This window comes from Symphalangus syndactylus, chromosome 5, assembly GCF_028878055.3.
Source record: "Symphalangus syndactylus isolate Jambi chromosome 5, NHGRI_mSymSyn1-v2.1_pri, whole genome shotgun sequence".
Lineage (NCBI taxonomy): Eukaryota > Metazoa > Chordata > Mammalia > Primates > Hylobatidae > Symphalangus > Symphalangus syndactylus.
This window is the reverse complement of record NC_072427.2, coordinates 30,121,865-30,139,167: the sequence shown is the minus strand read 5'-3', so window position 1 is coordinate 30,139,167 and position 17,303 is coordinate 30,121,865. Positions and strand designations below refer to the sequence as shown.

General features: G+C 53.9%; 1 long non-coding RNA gene and 1 pseudogene across 1 annotated transcript; one reads left to right on the top strand and one right to left on the bottom strand.

Annotated features, from left to right (window-relative positions):
- Positions 1–863: 863 nt before the first annotated feature.
- Positions 864–6,286, bottom strand: LOC129482222 (dynamin-1-like; annotated as a pseudogene).
- A 6,384-nt stretch (positions 6,287–12,670) lies between these two features.
- LOC129482223 (uncharacterized) lies at positions 12,671–13,927 on the top strand. The gene is made up of 3 exons (XR_008657637.2): positions 12,671–12,682; positions 12,896–12,981; positions 13,539–13,927. It is a non-coding gene; the product is annotated as an uncharacterized lncRNA (long non-coding RNA).
- The last annotated feature ends 3,376 nt before the right edge of the window (positions 13,928–17,303 follow it).

Below are 17,303 nucleotides of genomic sequence, written 5' to 3'. Positions count from 1 at the left end.
GAGTGTGGTATGTCCCATCTTGGGCAGGTCCCACGGCTTGGGCCCTGGGATGGAAAGGTTTTAAAGGTCATGAGGAGGGGGTGCAGATGGCAGTGTGGGAGGCAGAGCTCTGGCTAAGAGCTGGGCCCCTTGGGTACACCTCCTGCTTGCGTATCAGTGTGTAGGGCTGGGGATCAAGGGGAGGCGTGGACTGTGAGGGCACGAGGGATCCGGCTCTGGGACAGGTATGGGGTTGGCCCTAGGGCCTGGATGGGTCTCCCTCCACTGCCTGCCACAGAGGGGAGTTCGTCTTACAGGAAACAGCCTCATCCATCAGCGGCAATGTGGGGCTGACAGCGGCCACTCCCCACCAGCCCTGGCTAGAGGCAGACTCATAAATCCCATGCCAGGCTGGGCTGTAAATTCCTGTGATTCACATCCGGCCTCTTGGAGGACAGAGACATTTGGGGCTGTGGGGCTGGCTGTTCTCTCTTGGACAGAGCAGGTGGGTACCCGGGAGAAGCCTCTTCACGGGCCCAGCAGTCTCAGATGGTCCCTCCGAGAAGATGTGATGCTGAGCCCTCTGGATGCCTCAGGCCCAGCCTGAGCCATCTCTGCCCACACCCAGGCCACCTCTGCCTGGGCCATTCCTGTGCCCTGGCTCGAATCACCCTGGAGGTCACGTGTGTGGACACGTTCTGTGGCCTCAAAGATCTTGTGGGGCCTGTGGCCCTGTGGGCGGAGGATTACTCAGGTGCCGAGGCAAGAGACTGAAGGCACAAACTGTTTCAGTATAATAAAGAAAATAGTTAGAATAAGAATAGTCATAATACAAATTAGATATAGAGATGATCATGGACAATTATCAATCATTACTATAAACATTATTAATCATTAGCTTTTAATTACTAATATAACCTAGGAATAACCGGCGGGTATAGGGCCAGGTGCTGAAGGGACATTGTGAGAAGTTACCTAGAAGGCAAGAGGTGAGCCTTCTGTCACGCCTGCATAAGGGCCGCTTGAGGGCTCCTTGGTCAAGTGGTAACGCCAGTGTCTGGGAAGGCACTCATTCCTTAGCAGACCGCGAAAGGGAGTCTCCTTTCCTTGGAGGAGTCAGGGAACACTCTGCTCCACCAGCTTCTTGTGGGAGGCTGGATATTATCCAGGCCTGCCCACAGTCATCCGGAGGCCTAAACCCCTCCCTGTGGTGCTGTGCTCCAATGGTCACGCTCCTTGTCCACTTTCATGTTCCTCCTGTACTCCTGGTTCCTCTTTGACATTTGTAGTAGATAGTGGTAGAAGGAATAGTGAAAGTCTTAAAGTCTTGGATCTTTTTATAAGTGCATAGAAGAAAACGCTGACGTATGCTGCCTTCTCTCTCTCTGCTTCAGCTACCTAAGAGGGAAAGGCCCCCCTCTCCTGTGATCACATGACTCGCTTCACCTTGTCAATCACTTAGAAGATTCACCCTCCTTACCCTGCCCCCCTTGTCTTGTATGCAATAAATATCAGCAGGCCCAGCCGTTTGGGGCCACTACCAGTCTCCGCGTCCTGATGGTAGTGGTCCTCTGGGCCCAGCTGTTTTCTCTTTATCTCTTTGTCTTGTGTCTTTATTTATTAAAATCTCTCGTCTCCGCACATGGGGAGAACACCCACTAAGCCCCGTAGGGCTGGACCCTACATGGCCTGGAGGGTTGGCTCCACCAACCCCACAGCGAGGTCTCCTGCCAATCCGCATGGCATTCTGTCTTGGGGCTGTGAGGACACGGTGGGAGATCGGGGCACAGTCTGTGCGTCTCTCATTCCAGGGAGGCTGGGGCCCCAAATCCACTGTCCCTTAGGCAGGAAGGGGACAGGGACACTCAGGCCAGGCTGCAGCCATTTGTCATGTTTCATCAGGACTTTTGCCACACTCAGATGCCACCGGAACTCTTCTTTACTTCGCGTTTTTTAAAAATCAGCTTACTTTTAAAATTTAAGTGTATGTTTTAGCCTCGTCTTTAGCCATATTTGTGAAATCAGGGTCTGATGTACTAGTCAAATACCCGTACACATGTACACATACACATGTGCACATACATGCTCACACAGACACATACATATACACATATATGTGAAAATATACACATGAAATATATCCATGAAAGTAAACAGAAAGTTAAAATAGCAAATGCTCAGCTCCGTGTACCACCTAATCCTGCTTTAGGTTTAGAGTGGCTCTAGTCTCCCCCCATTATGGGTGATTCCTTATTGGTGAAACGAAGCAGGTTCAGATGGCTCACAGAGCTGAGCATTTACCAGACATTCTAGCCTTCCCCTATTTTACAGGCAAGGAAACCAAGGTCCAGAGAGGTGTAGGGCCTGCCTGAGGTCGCACAGCGCTGGGATTAGTGGCCAGCCTGCCTGACTCCCAGCTGAGTGCTCCTTTTACGGAAGCACACTCCCTGTCTGCAGTGTGCAGGGCCCTTTCCTCCAGAAGCATATGTGGACTCGCAGAGGCCTTTTGGAGACTGTGCCCTAACATGCCTCCTTCCCCGCCACCTCGCAGTGCCCAGCACCCTCACTGGCCAGCACGTGAAGCATGGATCTGGGTGTGCTGCCACCCAGCACACTGATCCACACACATGGGCAGAGTCACAACACAGAAGCTCGCCTGTACACAGAGGCATTTGCACCAGCTCCCTGCACACCCGTGCCTGGTGTGCTCAGAGGACCACCTGTGCTGCTCATGGAGACAGGGCTTGCTTGCTAATGTCCAGCTGTCATTTCTCTACCTCAGATCAGAGAGTCTGACCCACTTCAGAGCCTTCCATGGCTCCCTACGGCCTGCAGCATCGAGCCCCAAAAGTCAAACTCTTCGGCCTTCGAAGGTTCTCCACCCTATGCCCCACCCTCCCCACAGAGCTCTTCCTCATTCCGTCTCTTTTCCCTGCTTTGGCTAGTGGCTGTCCTGGATGCGGCCCATACTACACCTCTGCCCACACTGCCCACACTGCTGCTCTTTACCCAGATACCCTCCAATTCCTCGCCACATAATTCTATCTCAGTCATGCCCCGGACTGCGTTGAAGCCAGGCTGCCTTGAAGAAGCTCTCCCAGACTGCTCTCTTCCCCAAGGCAGGGTCATGATTTGCCAAATGTTTCGCATGTGTTAGCAAGACTGGAGTCGGAGCAGGCATCAAACATTACATCCCACATGTCACACCTCACCATAAACCTGGGTGCCAAATACCCCCGAAGAGTCTGAACTCACATTGGCAGTTAGCAAAGTGCTCCTATGGCCGCATCTGCAGTTAACACAGCATCCCTATGGCCAGTCCCCTTTGATCCCCACGGCCACCCTGGGAGAAAGGCAGAAAGTCATCATTTGATAGAAAGGATGCTGAGGCTCTGGAAGGGAAAGGGACTTGCCTAAAGCCCCAGGGTGAAGCAGCATCTCTGGACTCCCAGTCCAGTGCTCTTGCCCAATACCATGCTGCTTGCCTCTACCCATCTCCGTTGGTCATCAGTGCATCATAGGGCAAGCCCCAATCCCTGCCTCATTTTGTTTTATGGGCGCTGGACCCACAGCCCTACCCTACAGTCATTTGGAGATAAAAACAGATGCTATTGTTCTTTCTTAGAGAATGTGGCCAGTGGAAACAGGGCACACTGGGAATCAGAGTGAATGTCCTTGAAAGAGGGCCATGGGTCAACAAGGCCAAGCCAAAAGATGCAGAACGCTTTTCCTTAGAAATCTTTGGGAGTGAAGCAGGCTTCAGACACTCCCGTCCCGGCCGGCAGCCACCCCTACTACATTGGTTTGGACCCAGTAGGTTGGGGCGGGGGCAGAGTGGGGGTGGAGGAAAAAATCAGATTGCCCAGGCCCCCAGGCTCCTGTTCTAGCCCAGGCCTGGGTGCCATTCTTACACTCACACTCGTGTGCAAGCCCACACACACATCACACACCTTGATGGTCGCAGTCACAGCCTGGCCTCTGCTCCTGTGGTCCAGTGGCCAGACACCCCCTGGGATGGCTCAAAGGAGTCAGGACTTGGAAGTGGAGGCATCAAGGTAGCTGAAGGAAATCCACATACCCAGAGCATCTCGGGGTTCAGACTCTCTGACCTGAGGTAGGCTCCCCAGGGGCTGGGAGAGGAGTTGATGGAATGGAGGATGGGGGACAGCGAGAAGAAGAAAGTTGGAGGAATGCAACGTGTGGGGCGGCCGGCAAGAGTGAAGATAGAGGTAAGCGCCATGCAAGTGCTTGAAAGAAGGGGGAAGGTGGGACGAGCCCCACAGCCCCCTCCCCAAAAACGACCACTTCCGGGACTCAGTGCTCCTTTGGGTGCAGGCTCCACCAGCTCTCGGCCGCTCAGGGCTCCGGTACCCACGGTCGGAATGCCTGAAATGGAGACGGCCGGTTCTGGCGGCCAGGTCCGATGCTCTAGAATCCAGCCCCATTTCCCTCCCGGCCACCGCTGTCCGGCAGCCTCTCCTGTCATATTCAGCACCCACTCACCTGGGGACCCCGGGAGGGGCGCGAGGGCCCCTGCCGGGGGAGTGCTGAAGGGGTCAGGGGAAGCCCCCGGTCTGGAGGTTACGACGGGCGCTTCCCCCAGGGTGGACCCAGCAGGCAGAGGCCCAGGAGCAGGGCTCCGCTACCGGGGCCGGGCTAGGGGCACGGCGGGGAGTCGGCACTGCGTCGTGGGGCTGGACTCGGGCGACCTGCAGGCGAAAGGGAGCCAGGAACGGAAAGAGGAGCGATGAGCGGCCCCGCCCACCCTGAGGCCCCGCCCCAGCCCAGTGCCAGCCGCTCCCATGCATGCAAGACCCTCCCTACCAGCCCGAGGCGGTCACCGGAGCTTAAGCCCCGCCGCCAGCGGCGCCAATGTCCCAGATCCACCCCGCCCCGCAGCCCGCGCTCCACGGCAAGCCCCGCCCTCTCTAAGCTCCGCCTCTCGCTCCAAATGGGCGCCACGCCGGGGAGGGGGGCGCGCCCTGCCTGGTCCGGCACTTCTCCCGCGGCCCAGGCTGGGGGGGCTTTGGGACCGTGGGGGCCAACCCTGGTACCTGCGTCCGGCAGGGACGCTCTGCACCTGCAGCCAGGAGTCATCCACGGGCCCCCGTGGGCGTGCTGACGGTGGTCGTCTCGATGTCACCGATGATGCTGGGCGCCTCCCTCAGCACGTGGTGCATGCGCCGCATCTCATTGCGCCGCTGTGCCTGCTCTGCCGACTCCTCCATCAGCGTGTTCTGGTCCCCACGTGAGTACAAGTTGGCCAGCAGCTCTGAGAAGATGAACTCCTTGGTCTGAGAGTGGGCAAAGAGGGAAGGAGGTTGGGACCTGATTGATGCCTGTGCCGGCCTGACCGCCGTGGCTGCCCCGCCGGGCCCTGTTGGGACTGTGTGCTGGACTTGGAGCCCCAAGTATGGCTTTTCAGACGCGGCTTCTACACCGCTTAGACTCGAAGATCTGCCTCCCCACCGCCCTTTTCTCACTCAGATGAGGACACTGAGGTCCAGAGGAAAAGTCACCTGTCCAAGGTCACAGTTCTGGGAGGGGACTAAGGACCTGTCATGCCACCAGGACACCTGTCTACTCAGTTTTTAATTTTTGGAGATAGGATCTTGCTTTGTCGCCAGGCTGGAGTACAGTGGGCGAGATCACTGCTCACTGCAGCCTCAACCTCATGGGCTCAAAGTGATCCTCCAACGTCAGCCTGTCGAGTAGCTAGGACTACATGCACGTGCTACCACCAAGCCCAGCTATTTTTTAAAATTTTTGTGTAGAGATGAGGTCTCATTATGTTGCCCAGGCTGGTCTCGAACTCCTGGGCTCAAGCCATCCTCCAACCTCGGCCTCCCAAAGTGCTGGGATTACAAGCATGAGCCACTATAATCCCACATTATATTTCTATTGGACAACTCTGGTCTGGACCGTGCCTCCCTTCCTGAGGCTGGTCTCATAAGGCTGGTTGGCATCTCCCCCAGGCCAACATGGCCACCTGGGTCCCCAGTGCCACAGGAGCCCTCTACCCCCATGAGGCGGCACATGCACGTTGTTGATCATGAGGTGGATGATGGTCTTGGGCATGAGGTCCTGCACGATCTTGTTGACAATGGCCATGTACGAGTCCACAGGTTCTGAATGGTCTCCACTTGCCGCTCCAGCTGTGGTCCATGGAGTGCACGAAGCTGTCGGAACCATTCCCCTCAGTCTTGCTGGCCTGCTATGAAGAACACAAGGGCATCAGGGTGGCCAAATCGTATTGGGAAATAAAACTGTCATCTTTGGGAGTTATCTTTTCCACTGGACAGAAATCTGTAAGTTAACATACATACATATTCTCCAGTATATTCATAACATATTCTCTAGTGTATTTCCCTACATTTGTGGTTTTCAAAGCATGGTCTCAAATTGGAAGTATCAGCGTCACCTGGGAACATAGACATGCAATGCTCAGGCCCCACCTCAGTCCTACTGAGTTAGAAACTCTGGTGTGGGGCCCAGCAGCCTGTTTCACAAGCCCTGCAGGGGATTATGATGCACTGTAATGTATGAGAACCACGGCTCTAAATAGTCAAATCATCTTTAATTGTAAAACAAGTATCTGTGAAACAATGCTCCAGTATGACATTAAAAGGGCACGCCACCCACCTTTAACTTTATTTCTGAATTTAAATATTTTGTCTGTCTGATGTTAAATTTGCTGTTTTGTTTTTCAAATACTCTTAAGACAGTTTTTCATCTGTTCCTAATTTTCTCTTTTTAAATAAAAAATGTTTTTCTAGGCCGGGCGCGGTGGCTCACGCTTGTAATCCTAGCACTTTGGGAGGCCGAGGCGGGCGGATCAGGAGGTCAGGAGATCGAGACCACGGTGAAACCCCGTCTCTACTAAAAATACAAAAAAAATTAGCCGGGCGTTGTAGCAGGCGCCTGTAGTCCCAGCTACCCGGAGAGGCTGAGGCAGGAGAATGGCGTGAACCCAGGAGGCGGAGCTTGCAGTGAGCCGAGATCGCGCCACTGCACTCCAGCCTGGGCGACAGAGCGAGACTCCGTCTCAAAAAAAAAAAAAAAAAAAAAAAAAAAAAAAAAAAAAAAAATGTTTTTCTAAATCTATCCATTTTTCTCTTCTTTAACCTATTGATAAGATGAAATAAAAGTTGAACCATTCTTACGTCTTTTTTTTTTTTTTTTTTTTTTGAGACAGTCTCACCCTGTTGCTCAAGCTGACTGAAATGCAGTGGTGCAATCTCAGCTCACTGCAACCTCCACCTCCCGGGTTCAAGCGATTCTTGTGCCTCAGCCTCCTGAGTAGCTGGGATTACAGGCACCCGCCACCACGTCCAGCTATTTTTAGAGACAGGTTTTGCCATATTGGCCAGGCTGGTCTCCAACTCCTGACCTCAGGTGATCTGCCTGCCTTGGCCTCCCAAAGTGCTAGGATTACAGGCGTGAGCCACCGCACCCAGCCATTTTTTTTTTCCTTTTTTCCTTTTTTTTTTTTTTGAGATGGTCTCATTCTGTTGCTCAGGCTGGATAGAGTACAGAGGTGCCATCATGGCTCACTGCAGACTCCACCTCCCATGCTCAAGAGATCCTCCCATCTCAGCCTCTTAGGTAGCTGGGACGAAACGTGTGCACCAGCAGAAGCAGCTAATTTTTTGTAGAGACTGGGGTCTCCCTATGTTGCCCAAGCTGGTCTAGAACTCCTGGGCTCAAGCAATCCACCGGCCTTGGCCTCCCAAAGTGCTATGATTACAGGTCTTACGTTCTTAAAATTTTTCTTTGACATGGTATAGGATAGCCTGGGAACTTAACATACTGTTGTTTTCAACAGGCTAGCGCTTATGATTTATAAAAGAACTCTTCAGAAATGAGTTCAATTTTACCATGAATTGGGACACTTTCCATTTCTTTCTATTCCATAAAGCAGATTACTTGTCATGAGGTCTGTCTTTTGAAAACCTGAAAGCCTGCAACAATAAAACCAGCTGCTGGTGCATGGGATAGGCATGGAATTGAGGAGAGAGCTCAAACTACGGTCAGCCCTCTGTATCCTCGGGTTCCGGATCCTTGGATTTAACCAACTGTGCATCAAAAATATTTGGAAAAAGTAAAATAAAAAAACACAAAAATTTAAAAATACTTTATACAGCTATTTACAAAGCATTTACGTTGTCTTAGGTATTACAGTAATCTAGAGGTGATTTAAAGTATACGGAAGGATGTGCATAGGTTCTATGCAAATACTATGCCATATTATATCAGAGCATCTGTGAATTTTGGTATCTGTGGGGTCCTGGAACCAATATCCTGAGGTTACTAAGGGACAACCGTAATCAATTTCTTCTCTGGTTATTAGTCTATTCTCTAATGTATTTTTGTTGTTATTTTGTCTCTTTGTTTTTGCCTCTTCAAGTCAATGTCAGAAACTTAGTTGTTCTAGAGAACCCATTAGCTCAAAGCTACCAGTAAGCAGACTACCACTGCAATCTAAGCAACCGATTTTCTTCCCCATCAGACTGGCAAAAATTAAGCATCTACTGATGTTGAAATTGTAGAGAATTTTCCTGAGCATGTTAATTATGACAGCCCTTTTTGCTAGGCACCTAGACAATTCATCAAAATGAAATAAAACACCCACGCACTTAAAGAAGTTACCTGGTTATTTCCTTAACTGGGTGCTGGTTATGTGAGGTCTACAGTTGATGAACACTTACTAAGCTTTATATTTCTAATAGGTACAATTTTCTGTATGTGTAGTACATTTCAATAGTTTTTAAAATGTGCTTTGCCATAGCCCGCAGATGTGTATAAAGCTATTCGCTTAACAGTGGAAAACATGGCAATGATCTGAATCCCCGTGGCTCCCGGGATCCTACCCCCTTAAGTTAAACAAATGAAATAACTCCCACTACCTTTCGTAATGCCTTAATTTGGTCGTCAGTTAAACTGGCGGTTGGCGCCGTTTTATTTTCCAGGGAAGGATTCTGGAAGACGTAGGAGGAGACGCCAGCATTTCCCGCCCCGGGCACCTCCAGCTGGCTGCGGTCCGCTGTCTGCTCCTGGCCTCACTCCAGCAGGCCCCGCCCTCCCAGACGCTCGTTAGTCCAAGTCACGCGATCGTGGAACCCGCTGACCTGGCGCGACCGGAAAAAAAAATTCCCAGGCCTTGGCTTCCTGGCGCGCTGGTGAGGCACCAGGGGCGAAGCGAGGCTTGGGCTGCTGGAGCGGGAATAAGGGGGCGCCAGTGGCTCCGGAAACGGGGGGAGAGTGTCTGCACTGGCCTCTTGGCAAACACAGAGTGTGTGGGCGTCAGGGCTGCAGGTCTGGTAGAGAAAAGTCCACCGCCACCCCGCTCCTGAGAGGGGGGCGGGAGTGGGGGGCGGGTAAGACAGAGCAGGCCAGCCGGCTTGTGGAGGCTGAGGCAGGCAGATCCCTTGAGCTCAGGAGTTTGAGACCAGACTGGGCAACACGGCAAAACCCCATCTCTACTAAAAATACAAAAAATTAGCTGGGCATGGTGGCACATGCCTGTAGTCCCAAGTAGTTAGGAGGCTGGGGTGGGAGCACTGCTTGAGCCCGGGAAGTAGAGGCTGCAGTGAGCCAAGATCATGATGTCACTGCACTCCAGCCTGGGCAACAGAGTGGGACTCTGTCTCGAAAAATAAAAATAAAGTGGCAGCATCTGTATGCATGATTGAAGTCATGCTTTCCATCTATTTTTTTCCACCTTCCCTTTTTTCTAAAACATTGTATCTTAAGCTTTTCCCTATGTTATCAAGTACTCATAAGCATTATTTGAATGGCTGTATCATAATCCATTATCTGGACTCACTGTCATTTATCCATCTGCAGTTGCTGGAGATACTGCCCTTTCTGCCACTCTCAGTCACCCTTCTGACCTTGCACTGTGTCCAGTTATCTACGAATACACATACTGGTCATTTAGGACTTAAAGTTAAGAATAGTTATCATAGTTTCTAACATTCCAAAAAGAATGTATCTTCCTAAAAATAGAATGGCTTGGTGGTTATACTTTTAAAGCAAAATAGACAAAGCGATGTTGAAATTAATGTTTTGCTTTCTTCTTGTATCTATTTTCACTTCTCTGTCATTTTGATGGATAAAGTTTCATTTGGAAGGATTTTTATTTCAAAACACAAATAGCGTATGACATGAGAATGGGAACTCTGAAAGGTTCAACTTTCTAGTTCACTAAATTTGTCACGAAAGCTACTGATAGTCAATCATGATTGGCCTGTATTGAAAGTGAGTTAACATTATGTACAACTTAATCACTATACTTTCTATCTGATACAGAGAAATAGGTGGTGTGTTTGGAAAAGTATTGGGCTAGGAGTCAGGAAGCTTGACTGTTAGTCCCAATCCTGCTTCTTCAGCTGAGCACCCCGAGGCAATAATTCAGCAGCTATTTCTTAAATACCTAATGAATTTCAGGCTTTGTAGTCGGGCTGGGAATATAGACATAGATACTGCATTCATGATTCTCCAAGGCTCCCTTCCTCACCCCGGCTCACAGTGAGCTTTCTTATGCATTGTGTAAGTTTGTCTCCTAACAGGCCGCAGCTCTGTCCCCAGCCTCCTTCCCAGCGCAGTTGTGAGGATCAGATGAGGGAGAATATGTGTGAAAGCAAATTGTGAATTATTTTAAAATGCAATAAAAATATGATCCATGGAAAATTATTTAAAGATCCTTATTAAAATTATTAAAGATCCTTAGAATTTTAAATAAACAGTACATTAGGCCGGGCATTGTGGCTTAGGAGAGCGCTGGGTCAAATCAGTTCCCTCCAGCTACTCATAGCCTGGAGCTGCTCTCCAAGGACCCCTCAGCCACAGAAGGCGCTGGTCCTCCTACAGTGCTGCCCCATCCCCACCACCACAGCCTCCTGGGGGTACAGTCAGGGGTGCCCTCCTTCGGGGTCTGCCCCTGCACCCACTCCTTCCTACACAGCTACTCTCCCTGCCGGCAGTGCCAGAGACCAGATTGGTTTGGGCCTCTGCCTCCACAGGCCCGAACCACCATCTCTTCTGCTCCCCAGAAAGCCAGCTCCCAGCAGACAGGCAGCGTTCCCTCTTCATTCCTCAACACAGAGGGCCCATCACAACCCTTTCAGCAGATGGTAGAGCTCCCCACACATCCTGTTAAAGGGGCTTCACCGTTGATGGCCGCCAGCCCCACCATGACCTCCTCCCAGGGAGTGAATTTTCTTACATGTCTCCCCCCAGAGCAGGGACAAAATAAAACATAAAAGCAGCAGCTGTTAAATTATCAGCGACATTTCCTACTAGGATCAACTCTCAGAGTGGGCGGTGTATTCCATTAGATGGATCAGTGCAGGGGTTAGCAAGCGTTTTCTGTAAAGGGCCACATGGGAACTCTTTAAGGCTCTGCAGGCCACTGGGTCTCTGTCACCACCGACTCAAACCCTCCCCTGTAGCAAGAAAGCAGCCCTAGGCAACATGTCAACAAATGAGCATGGCCACGTTCCTGGAAACCTTTCTTTACGGACGTGGAAGTTTGCATCTCACATACTTCTCATGTGTCACAAGATACGTTTCTACTTTCCATGTTTTCAATCATTTAAACATGTAAAAGCCATTCTTAGCTCATGGGCCACACAAAAGCAGGCAGCAAGAAATTTGGCCTTTACACCAACGGCGGCTGACCCCTGGATGGAGCATTAGAGCTTGGGTGTGTGTCCCACTCCAGGGCTTCCAGGAGAGGGGATGCAGGCTGATGCCACCTCCACCCCCGTCACTCTAGGGGAGGAGGCAGAGCTGGTGCTGTATGAAGTTTAGCTGCAGATCTTGGGCCAGCCCTACACCAAGGCCTTGGAGGACAAAACCAGCCTTGAGTTCTGGGCACTTCAGGGGCAACTGACAAGATGGGTAAAGTGGTGGGATGAAGTAGGGGGTCGGGGAAGAGGCCTCGGGAAGATGGGGGATGACTGGACAAGACTTTGGTAGAGCTGTGACCCTCTTCATCCTCTCCTGACCCCGCAGCTGACCCTCGTCCTCAGATCTCTGCAGAACTTTGACCAAGTGGTGGTGGAGGAATTCCGGTGGGTCCAGGGTGGCCCTGGGTGACCCAGGGCTCAGAACTGGGTTCTGGGTTTGAGGGCAGGAGGCTGGAAGAGATGACCTCCCTTAGGCCCCCCAGGCTGCCCAGCCCCCTGAAGTGGGATGATCCTCCCACCAGGCTGGACTCACTGACCACCAGAGTGGGTGCCACCTTCTTCAGGGCGGCGCCAGCCCAGGCTCTCGTGTGGGACTGTGTGCGCCAGGGTCTGCACATCCTGGGGGAGACAGAGGGCCTCTTGGTAGACATGGTCATCCCAGACCTCGGTCAGTACCTCCTTCCCTCTGCAGGCCCCCTCTCTCTGTCGATCTGCCTCCTCCCTTGGGCTTGCTGCCTCCACATGCCCTGATCTGAAACCTGCCTCCCCTCCTCATGGAGCCCTCCAAGGTGCTCCTAGCCCCAGCGCTCTGGTCCCGCAGCAACTTCTGGTGCCAGATTCTGCCTTCTCAGAAGTCTGGGAGGCAGGGTTCCGCCTGGCCATAGCCTTCTTGGTCTGCTCTAGGCACTCCTAGCCCCGAAGCCTCCAGCCCGCTGGACGCCTCCATCCCCGGCTATGCCGTGGCTCTCCTCATCCGGGGCCTCCTGCTCCTCACATTCGCCCTTGTCCTGGTGAGTGTCTGGCTGGGCCAGGGCTCCTTCCTGAGTGGCAGGCTGAGCCTTGGATGCCTTGAGCCCTTGAGCCAAGCTGAGGGGTGAGCAGGCCCCTTTACACTCCTGATTCCCCCACCCAAGCCCAGCATCTCCTCATCCTCCAGCTGGGGCCGCAGGATTTGGGGCCAGGGGGCTGGGCCTGATCCCAGTGTCCCTGCCCTTCTTGTCAAGGTGCTAAAGTGGAGGGCATGCCTCGGGGTGTTCAGCCTGGGTGTGTAGAAGCACACAGTGTGGTACAGAGGACCCTCTCCAGACAGGTAAGTGGAGGACGGTTCTCCCTGACCCCACCCCAGGTGTTTGTTCTGGGTGGGGTCCACTGCCCCCACTGCCAAGGCCTTCTGCAAACAGTCCCCCGGGGCTGTTGTGGGCAGTGCCTGGGTGGTGCAGTCAGTGAGCCAGAAAAGCTCCCCACTACTGTGGGCAGTGGCCCAGGCAGTCAATCAGATTCCCCCAGGCAGGCCCCACCTACCCCTCGCCTGTTCCCAGCTGCCTCCCACCAACCCCAGAAATGATGCTGGGGGCTGACAGAGACTGAACTTAGGAGCACAGGAGGCCAGGAGACCTGGGACAGAGAACAGGAGGTGTGGGGAGGGAATCTTCCTTCCCCCACTTCCCACTGCATGACAGCCAGACAGTGGCACCTCCAGGTCCTGGAAGGACATGTGTGGACCCAACTCAGTTGGCCCTTTGTCTCATGGCCTTTCTTCTCCCTCCCCTGGGGCCAGGTGGATGTGGGAGGAGACGCAGCACCATCCTGGGTGCACTCAGACTCATTCCTCACTCCTGGCCTTCACTCCCTTTCCTCTGCACACAGGTGACCCCTCACGCTGCTGTTCCCTCTGCTGAAACCCAAACTCCAAACCTCTCCTCTCCCCACCTTCACCTTGCCCCACGGCTTCCACAGACAGTGCCTCAACCCTGAGGAATGAATCCGGAGTTCCAACGACACTGACTTTCCCCGGAACTCAGAGCCAGAGAGGGCCAGGGTCCAGCCCGAGGTCACACAGCCAGGGCTTCTTCCCTCCGAAACCCCCAAGAACTGGACTTGCAGGGCTGGGACAGAGGTGGGGTGGGGGAAAGCAATGCCTTGTCAACCCACGCAGGGAGCCCCGCTGCCATCCCCAAGGTGCATAAAGTCGAGGAACACCCCTGCTCCCGCGTCCATGCTCACTCAGGGCCCTGCTCCAAGTGCTTGGCACTCACACCGGCCTCCCGCCCTCCATGCCACAGGTATCGGTCTCGTTTACAGAGGGGGAAATGGTGGCCAAGAGCCTCCCCCAGCACACACAGCCAGACCACACAGAGGACTTAGGCACAGCTCCGGGGTCCGCAGTCTCTGCTGCCCCACCTGCCACCAAAGTGTGGTCCTGCTGCCAGGTGGCAGGAAAGGGACAGAAGCCCCCCGCAAAGAGGGCTGGGGCAGGGGCACCCTTACGCCTGCCTGGTCCGGCCCAGTAGGGCTGGAGAGACTGTCAGTCCTAAGAGAAACGCTGGCCCTTTGGGAGTATGGAAAAGTCAGGAAGAAATCCAAAGTTGGTATTTAAAAAATTGATTTCTAGATACTTAGACAGTCATCTGGTGTGAGGAGCTGGGAGGGCCCCAGGGTAGAGTCCACAAGAGGAGGAAGACTGAAAAGGGGTCGGAGTGGGAATGGGGGCTGCTGAGGGCAAGGCCCACCCCGCTCCTTGACCCCCCAAAGCCAGCCACAAAGCCAGTCAGCCTCAGGCCAGAGGGTATGAGCAACGGGGGCCCTGGCTGCTCTACAGTGGATCAGAGCCACTGGGTGTGGGGGGTCTTCCAGGGCAGGTGTGGGGCCACCAGGGCAAGGCAAGGCAGGCTCCCAGGGCAGAGACTGAGGCTGACCCCTGCAGCCCCACTGCAGGGAGGAACACAGGGATAGGCAAGGGTCTTAATCTAGAAAGCCCCAGCAGCTCCTGTGCCCATCAGGACACCACTGAGGCTTGGCGGTGGTGGAACCCAGGAATGGTCTTTGAACCCATGACCTGGAAGGGGGAGCCAAGGATAGTCCTGGCCTGAAGCCTCCTCTACCTGCAGGCAGTGGGCAGGCCCAGTGAGGGGACCCCAGGAGCCCAGACCATAAGCTTACCTGGTCAAAGACAGCAGCCAGCACCAAGACATCAAAGAGGGTGGGTAGAAAGATCATCACATCGGGGTTGACTGCGGCCGGCACCAGGTTCCTCTGTACTTCTGGAACACACAGGCCTCTCCTTCCTATCCCTGAAGTGCCCCTGCCCCCACCCCAGCACCCCAAAAACCAGCCTAATATATGCATTTGTCCTGGGTCAGCCCCACTGTCCAAGCAACTACAATTTCTGACTAGAGAGCCATGGCAGGGCAGGGTGTAGGAGGGGTCCCTGGAAGATGCCCCCAGAATGCCCTGATGCCTAAAATGTTCCCCGTTGGGCCTTCTCAGGGAGGGAGGGTTATGGCAGCCTTGTTCTCTCCAGCTGCCTCCATCACCACTGGAGCTCTTACAGGCGTCAGGGGAGAGAATTAGCTCACTGGAGCCAGGACCAGCATGGACGCAGCCCTGGGGCTGAGGCTAAGTGGGCTCTGGGAGACCGTCACTCTGTCTTCAAGCTTTGGTCTCCTGGCCCTCTACAAGCCAGGCTGTTTCAGGCTTTGCATGAGGTCTTGCAGAGAGACAGAGTTCAAACACAGCCAGTGAACACAGCGGGCTTTAGGGAGGGGGCACATACCTGGGGGTGGGGGCTGGGTAGCAGGTAAGGGAGGCCCTGGGGCTAGCATGGCCTGTCTGGAGGTGGTGCAATGGGACCTGCACCACGTGAGGAGAGAGGGTCCACCTGGAAGACTGGACCAGCCAGATGGCCACCAAGCTGGATGGCCACTGCCAGAGCCTGCAGGACAGCAGAGGGGGCTGGGAAGGGACAGAGGATAGCTGAGGGGCAGGGAATGTGGGTTCCTCCATACAGACACATGAGTCTTCCTTAAGTGGGTCTCCCCCGTCGGGGCGAGGGGGCATTCAAGGCACACCTCCAGCCCACCTCAAACCATCTCAGGAGGCCACCACCAACTCACACAGGCCAGTTGCATTGTCACAGTGACCCTAGAACAGCACAGGCCTGTCCTTCAGATGAATAAACAGAGGGAGAGATGCATCTCACAGCCAGGAACTGGGACTCAGACCCAGGTCCAGCTGCAGTGCTGCCTCGATGGCTCCGCCTGCACCTCCTCCAGGACTCAGTTCCTGCTAACAAGTGAGCACTTGAGTATGGGTGAAATAGGTGCTATTATCCCTGTCCAGCTGTCTGGCTGCTGGGGAAAGGGAAGCAAGGCACAGGTGACTTGCCCAAGGCCAAAGTGACAGGGCTGGTTCAACCCCATCTGTCTCGGCCAGCACATCCCCATGGAAGAGGCTTTACTGTGATCCAAACCTGGAAGGTGGAATCCTTCCAGTGTCCCACCCAAGGCACAGAGCATGCAGCCCCATGTTTGGGGAGGTGACTGGGTGGGGAGGTGACAGTGTGGGAAACAATCCAGCTAGGCCAAGGCCTCATGGAGCCCAGTGTTCCCTAGGGCCAGGAGAGCTCTGGAGCCCACCCCGACACCCACTGGAAACCTGGAATCAGCACCTGCAGGAGATCAGGAGTGGGGTTCAGCCTCCAATGCATCTGCAGCAAGGTGAGACAGGCACAGGTGGGTGCCCTGCTTCCAACCAGCGTCAGGTGGGCAGGAAACAGATCTCCTTCCTGACCTTCCTCTCCTGCCTCCCTCAAGCAGAGGAGAAGGGGCAGCCGCCCATCAGTCCATTGCCCAGATTGAAGCCGCTGAAGCCAGGTTCCAACAGGCGAGTGTGACCCCTGACTATCCCAGGCCCGGCCCAAGGCAGTCATGTCTCTGGTGAGGACCTTGTAGACAGGAGATGTGATGTCCCCAAGTGACTCTATAAACCTCTTGAGGATAATCAAGGAAATGGGCAAGACCATCATGCTCAGCCAAGAACCTGACAGGCACGAGGGGGACCAGGGGCAGGTAAAAGTCAGTTTGGGTTCAGGCCTGGCCCCTGGAAGGATGGTGGATGAGGGGCCAGCCATGGTGAAGAGGAATGGATGGCCATGGGCTGGGTGGTCAGGGCTGTCAGCTCCTGCAGCCCCTGCAGAACATCTGCCCAGGCCTAGCTCTGCACTTAACTTTCTGCCTGGAGCCACAGGTGCCTGGACACCGGCCTTAAGTAGGGATGGTGGTAGGAAAGGCACTTGTGGCCACACGTGGGCACCTAAGCATGGGACAGAGGGGTATCATGCCCCAAAGAAACCATAGAGGCCAAGAACTTAAGCAGGTCTGACACTATCAATAAACCCCCTTGTCCTGAGTCACATCAATTAAGTCAGTGCCTACCCTGACCCTGAAGCTGCAGCTCAGTCTGGTTGAGACTCACAAGGAGATGTTAGTCCTGGGCAGGGGGCCTGGCCCAGCCTGCAATGTCCAGCAAAGCTGTAGGCTGGACAAGAATCTCCGAAGATTAGTCCAGGACAAGGACAGCTGTGTCTGGGCAGGGAGTGGGGGCAATGCTCAGGAGGCAGGAGGCCTGAGGACC